At 39.8% G+C, this 7527-nt stretch overlaps 1 long non-coding RNA gene across 1 annotated transcript; it reads right to left on the bottom strand.

The window, feature by feature from the left end:
* Nucleotides 1-463: 463 nt before the first annotated feature.
* Nucleotides 464-6706, bottom strand: LOC148590906 (uncharacterized). The gene is made up of 2 exons (XR_015914225.1): nucleotides 6647-6706; nucleotides 464-2061 (listed from the first exon to the last, which is right to left on the bottom strand). It is a non-coding gene; the product is annotated as an uncharacterized LOC148590906 (long non-coding RNA).
* Nucleotides 6707-7527: the final 821 nt, after the last annotated feature.

A 7527-nucleotide genomic window follows, 5' to 3' on the forward strand; every position in this document is an offset into this window, starting at 1 on the left:
AGTGATAAAGCAGCTCTGCCAAGAATCAACAGAGATATCTCATTTCAGGTTTGAAAATTTGAATTTTAGATCCAAATCAGCCAGGAATGCTTCACTGGATGAGGCTGAAGTGACTTGCCTGATTCATGCAGGAAATCATTAGCAGGATTTGGGACTGGAATTCCTGGCTGTATGCACAAGCCATTTCTTAGACTATGCAGCCTCTAACACTACTTTTTCCCTGTGTGTTATATATACACACATACACACACACATACACGTATATATATAGATAGATAGATAGATTAAATCTCGCTGAATAAATGTAACTATGGATCCTGACCATGTCGTGTATCTTATTTTCTATGGTGAATGCCTGTTCCTCTGTCGTTGTCCAGAGTTCCTGTCTGTGACACATTGCATCCATGCAAGCACAGCAAGGGACATTGGTTTGTGTAAGGATGGGTACGTGGAGTTAGTGCACAGGTCATGGGAACTCAGAAGCTGCAGGGACATGAAGGCTGGGTGAGCAAGGAAAAGGGCTCAAGCCTTTCCAAGCACTAAACTTCCCTTTCGCCCTCAAATTTAATCACCTAAGGTATGATAGGTGTGTGTGCCTGGGCTGCTTCTGAGCAAAGAAACAGTGATGATCCGAGTTCCTGAGAAGCCTGAGCAAAATCTTCTCTCCTCCTAATGAAAGCCACCTAAGTGCTTGAAAATACAGATCAAATTTAGAACAAAACATATGTTCCTAGGATTTCAGAGTATTTCATATACACATTGACCTACTAGCAAAATTCCCAAAGGCATCGTGTTGCCAACTACATAACAGCACAGTTTTTTTTTTTTTTTCAGCCACAATAATACAGGAAGATAAAATACACATTCTAACACACAACAGATCCCCCAAATATACCACAAAAAGGTCTCCAATATTTCATCAACTCAACTAGTCCCTCCCTTCCCTACCCCAACCAAAATGAAAAATAAAATATGTAGTTCCCTTATGGTGCAATTAGAAAAAAAATGCTCACTTACAGAGAATTTTCAGTTGAAATTAGATATAAAAGAGTAAACATAGCTAGTACATATTCAGTTGGCCTTTGTCAATAGAAATCTGCAGATGTCTCTGTAGTTAGTAAAAGACATTTAGAGATAGCTATAAAAGCACCTACAGTGCGATAAATAAAAACAGCAGGATTAAGAAGCACTGTTTCTGCTGCTTATTTCCAGTAGGTTCAATTATTAGTTTATGTTACCCCTTTCCCCACCCCGGCCCCCAAAAGATCTAATTTCTTTTTCTTTTTCTCATTATAATCCGTTTGTATCTTGACCACTGTGGAGCCTCAAAAGTAAAGCACTTTTCTGACAGCTGGCAGTTTTCTACTCAGTCACTCCGGAGCCGAGGAGCAACAGAGCCTTATTCCCTGACATGAAAACAAAACAGAACAAAACAGATAAAACCACTGACTTAGAAATCGTTCGGAATTAACAGCAGCATGTTGAGCCTAAAGGACGTTGCTTCAGAAAGCTTGCACCGAGTTTCTCCGGGGTGCAACGCAGTGGGGTTAAGGCAAGTATGAGCTGTACAGCCTTCAGGGCAAACAACGTGCTGTCCAGTGACTTCCATCCAAGGTCATCCTGGCCATCCAGGTCATTACGTTGGCTAAGCAGACTCGATGCGGCCAGGAGGGCGAAAGGGCTCCAAGAGTTCCCAATGGGGTGGGTTCATGTCTTAATCCGTATGCGCAGGAGCGGTGGTGGCCAGGGCAAGGAAGAGCCAGGAGATGGCACCAGTGCCTCTGCTCTGACCCTCTGTCACCTGGTTGTGGAGGGCTGGGAGGCAGGAGGTCCAAGGTGCCAGTGCTGGGCATCTCCCTCTCTACCTGGGAGAAAGAGGGGCTTAATGGGCCCCTTGTCTTTTATCTCACTGTTCAATCAGCCTTTTTTATTTTTATTTATTTTTTATTAACACAAAAATTGGATTTTTTTGCTCCTTATAGAACCTAGGGGGCCATCCTGAAACAGTTTCTTAGTCAGGTCCTCCAGCCCCTGTTGAGCAGTCCCCATGTTTACTTTGACCTATGAGAGAGAGGAAAATAAAGATATTTTTAATCCACCAGAGACACACCAGATCACCGCCCTGCAGCTCCTGTGCCCCTCTGCAAGCAGGTGTAAGCAGCCAGCTGGATCACATACAGGTGGGATGAGGCCAGCAGACAGGAAATGCTGTTTGCTCAGGTGATCTCACTCTCAAAGCAGTGCGCAGGTGTGAGTGCCACAGTGCCTGTAGAACTAACAAGTGCTATTGTTAAACCGACATTTTCAAACTCTACTTTGACAATCTGAAACACGCAAGTTTTTTGTTTGTTGTTAGATAGGATTTAACTGGTGGTTTATTCAAATGAGTGTTGCCCATGGTGTCTGAATTCCACAAACACGAGCCTGGGGAACTCCAACTCAAGGAAACATTATCACAGCAGATTTTTTTAAGGTATGGACATGCTGAGTGTTGTGGTAGATACACATTAGCTCCTGCTTATTTTGCATTTTTCTTCAAGTGAATTATAAAGTAGGTACCTTCAGTTTAGAGTATGTGAAGTCATCTGGACACATACCTACAACTTTAGATTAGGAGACCAGTGTGCTGCAGATGAAAATGCAACAAAATACAACAGAGGAGATGGATGGGAAATACTACTAAGGCAAATGCACACACACAAAAAAATGCCAATTATTTCCTTCAACATTTGGAGGAAATTAGGATCCCTATAGTCAGAAACTACTGCAAAGTAACTACCCTCTAATAAAAAGTAATACCTACGAATAGTTTTGTGTAGCATGGACATACATAAACAGGCATGTATATATGTGAATATTTAAGTGTTTGAGCATGTAAGTGTGTATGTATGTGCATGACATATATATAATATGTATATATAATGCATGAATCCTCAGACTTCACAGTGTATAAGGCAAGCAAGCTTCACTTCAGGGCTCAACTACTCTTGAACAATTTCTCTGGTGCATTAGACATGAGTATCAGACATGCAAACTTTTCTTTTTTTCCTCACTACTTTTTTTGAATAAACAAGTTTATTGTGAAAAAAGAGAAGAAAAATCTCTCTTCCCTCCCTCCTTCCTACTGTTTCTAGAACAGTGTTCATGCAGTGCAGTCTTGTTACACGACTATAACTATATATTTTTCTCATGTGCAGCAAGGTCAGTGCCATAGAAGAGCTCTTAGTGTTTAGTCACCTTCCTTGGTCACCTCCCAAGAGGTGTCTTGACAATTGACTTCCAACATCTTATTGTGTTCTTGTCCCACTGTCTGGAAATGAGCACTGGCATCTTCCGCGCAGGATGCCAACAAGCTGCTGTTCTGGACACCAGCCGTGGCTCGCTGCGAGGAGGTACACGAGCAGCAGTTCTGCCTAGAAAGCGTATTCGTTTTGAAGGGACTGTCTAGGCTTCTTGGCTTGCACAGCACAGAGCACGCTGTTGGCACTTCAATAACAAAAATAGCCATTTATGTCTCAGGTAGATAAAAGTCATGACAATCCCCCACTCTCCACCCCCAAACCAATGTTTTATTAATATCATCTTTTAAAATTGAATATATTTCACTCTTTAAAAATAAGGTGTTTTAAATGTGAAACTGGAACAGTTAATGAGAAGGAGAGCTGTTGCAGAAATTCAAAGCCTAAAACGTAGAGAAAAGAAACAAAGTAAGTCTGATTCTAATAAATCTATGTATTTAAGGAAATAGTAGTCAGAGAGTCACCTCAATCTATAGGCAATACTTCCTTCTTCATAAATCAGTTTAAGCATCAAGCATCTTTCAATAATTCCTTTTTCCTGAAATGTCCTGTTTATTTATGTTAGTTTTACATAATTAATCAAGCTCCATATTAATATCCTGTGAGCATTTACATTGAGTTCAAATATTCTTATGAGTGCTGCTTAACTGCTATTGCAACTAAAAAGTCAAATTCTTAAATGAAAATAAACAAACCTGACACAACAGAAAAGGAAAAGTGAGGGATCTGAATAAATCAATATACTTATTTAATTGCACACCTAAGTTTGGGCAGGTTCACCATAGCTTTCAAATTAACAATAAGAAGTGCTAACTTTAGCACATAAATGAAAACTGGTTGCAACACGGTGCTGGCGGTTAGTAAGACCTAGCATTCCTTCAGGATAATAATTAAACTGTGCATGTATAATGCAGTTAAACTGATTTTTACTTCCCTGGATATAAATTAGTCTTGCTGGTTTGTGTTGATGAAATTCTTTCACTAGGAATTATCGAATATATCAATTCATCTCTGCAAACAGGATGTCAGTGCTGCCTGAGAGCTACCACAGACCTCTACACATTTCGTGCCATGGATTCAAAGAAGTATGATAACAGTTGGTAAAACTGTGGAAATAATTATTTGGATATAGTTATAGCCCGGATACCTGTGACAGTATGGCAATGGACCTAATAAAGCAGTAGGTTTTTTCTAATCTCTCCTCTACCTTTCTATGCTAAATGATTCCTATCATTTGCTCACCCTCCAGGGATGCTGAGCAGGTGACACTGGCCAGTGTGTAATGTAAAGTTTATTTATTTATTTATTTTTCTCCTTGAGTACCCTGAAGGCTAACACTGATGTTCTTTGGTAGACAAGATCTGTGGGGATCTAAACCCTTCCTCTCAATAAATAAAGCTTTAAAGCACTAAGTATAGGCTGCTATTACAGTATCAGTGTGTTTTGACTTCCAGTACATATTGCTGCAGTAAACACTGCTACAAGCAGATCAAACCATGGCTTGATTAATTTGACATTCAGCTTTGTTGCTCTGCTCTCTAACGGTCTGCCTAAATCTACAGAGCACCTGCAGTGTGAATACATATTCAAGCGTTCCTGATGTGCTTCGTCAGCAAACAATATATAGAAAGGCATTACTAAATGTTAAATAATTACTAAAAGCCTGTTAAGCACAGACTGTAGCCATTCTAGAGAACCTTGTCAAATATTGTACAGCCACAGGAAAACACGACGTATCTCTGACTGTTGCCTGGACATGATTATACTTTTGTGGTTGATTGGACATAATGTCAACTTACATACTGATTTTTGTCTCCAGGCAAGACAGCAAAACCACCTCTACTCTTGTGAGAAGGCAGCAGTGAAATAAGGCAGAATCAGTTTAGGTGGATTCATCGTGTATCTCTCCATCTCAGTTACAAGCTTAAAAATATTGCCTTGTCCTTTCCATAGCTCTAGTGTTCTTTCCAGTCAGTGTGGAGAGGCTCAGTAAATGCAATCTGCTGTTCTGGAAGAAACACTGAGAGCATAAAGAGAATGGGGTAATATCTCAGCTAGAGGGCTCCATATGTTGATGGCAAGGTATAGTATACTGGGAAAGAAATAGGATTAGAATTGTTCTAAGTACCTATGAGCCACACGTAATACAAGGAAGGAAATAACATTTTCTAAATGTGCCAAAAGTACAGGTGAAAAATCTTTACTTGAGCACAGACAGACAGGAAGCTAGAGTTAAAACAGCATTGGAAATATGCACTATTGTAATTGGAGATTATTAAAAAACTCCTAGCAGTGCTCCCAAAGGGCCTGATCTTAAGCATTACCACAGAATCGATCGTTCCACTGATAAATGAGTAAATGCCAGTTCTATGCAAAAATCCACTAATCTGTTAGCAGATTTTCTTCCAGTTACCAGAAGAAATGCAATTATATTCAAGGATAAATAGAGTATGTTGGATGGATGTTATTTGCCTGTATTTACTTCTTTTCCTCAAAATATATATTCAGAAGAGAAACAAAAGAAAAAAGTAAATATCATCCCCTTGTGAACTATCACATGCTGTACTTGTGTCATGTAGGCAAGCGATGCTCAGGAAAAAGCAATTCAAAAGACTGTAGAAGTGAGTAAGATTTATCTGGGGAGTCAGGACTGCTCTGAACTGCACCTGGCAGGCACACAAGAAATATTGGGAGATCATTATTTCTGGGCCCAGTCTGTGGCTGAGTGTAGGCTCCAGCTGTGGGCATGTACCGAGATCCAGTTTTCTCATTCGATTCCCAAATATATCAGGCTGCATTTCTAGAGAGTCGATGGAGTTGTCACTCTTAGAGGTAAAATACAATACAATCTTCTATTTGAGCAGTACCAAAAGTGATATGTTACTATAATTTTTTAAAAAGTGAAGAACTGCAAATGAAGCAGGTACCTCACTCAATACATTTGTTGGTGTGATGAATGCTAAATGCATCTACTAAATGTATCAGGTTGCTGAACTTTTGGTAAGTCTTAAAAAATCACTTTTATATATCCATTTTAGTCAGATCTGACTAGTTTTTACTAAAGCATATTATCCTTGCCTTTGAGTAGAACCTGCATGAATGAAAACGGAGTAAAATCAGGTGAGATCTCAGTGTTATTTAAACAACTGTGACACATTGTATCCTGCCTTAAGAAATCATTATCATGCAACAGAAGGGTAATGTTGCTGCTTAAGCATAGCTTGAATTCAGTCTGTCAAAAAGGCTTCTGCCTATTCTGAATTTTTAAGTCACATCATCCTTCAGTTTAATGATCCTTTAATATTAGCCTGGCACTCTGCAGAATATCTCAGAAGTTAAGTACTTACATATACATGGGCTGTAGCTGTAAATGCGATGTCTTCTGTGGGCCTTGATAGCCGTAAGAGTCAAATCCACCTATAAAATCAACTGAAGAGGGGGAGAAATAGCTTTCATTAGCAACGTCTTTTCAGAGCCACCCAACACAGACTATTTTTGATGGACCTCTTAATAATCTCTTAAAATTAGACCATCTAATTTTAAAATTAGACCATCTAATTTTAGAGGTGCAAAAAGGGTAGAAATGAAATAAAAAAGCAAAGCCTCCAGAGTAATGATTTTAAATTAATCACAGGAAGACAACAAGGGATTTATAAAAGCCATCTATCTGTCAGATAGAGCTACACATTGCTCTCTTTCAACTTGACCACGGCACACAAAGCAATGCTCTATTCAGATATTACAAATGCTACAAAGTATTTATTTATTGGCATGAATGCATTGCCTCTGACTGTGGTTACCGTGTCAGGCTTGCTGACATACTGTGGTGCAGAGATGTAGGGGAGAAAGCACATTGATCCTTCTCGGTTTGAGAGACAGAGGTTTCTCTGGTTCCCTGCTCTGACATTTGGGTTGAAATGCACAAGCAGAGGGCTGGAGCAATTTATCTGAGCTTCAGAGCTGAGACTTCACAGATCTAAGGAAAGCAGCATTTCTCTCAAGACACTGGAGGTCTGTAGGAAAGTTGGAGAGGGATGTTATTAATTCACACCACTGCCAGTTCCCAGTGGTCTTCTCATGTTTATTTTAAGCAATTTCCAGGGTGATTCAATCTCCTCTGAGCCTGAGACCCCTGCTTTTCTGTTGAAGCACATTCTTCGCACTGATAAAAGTCTGCCCTTTGCTTCCTTTGCACCAGCACCCAGGTACTGGCTTTGGGGGGTTATTT

Source organism: Tinamus guttatus, unplaced genomic scaffold, assembly GCF_059628265.1.
Source record: "Tinamus guttatus ecotype Peru unplaced genomic scaffold, ASM5962826v1 Tinamus_guttatus_pri_ptg001010l, whole genome shotgun sequence".
Classification (NCBI taxonomy): Eukaryota; Metazoa; Chordata; class Aves; order Tinamiformes; family Tinamidae; genus Tinamus; species Tinamus guttatus.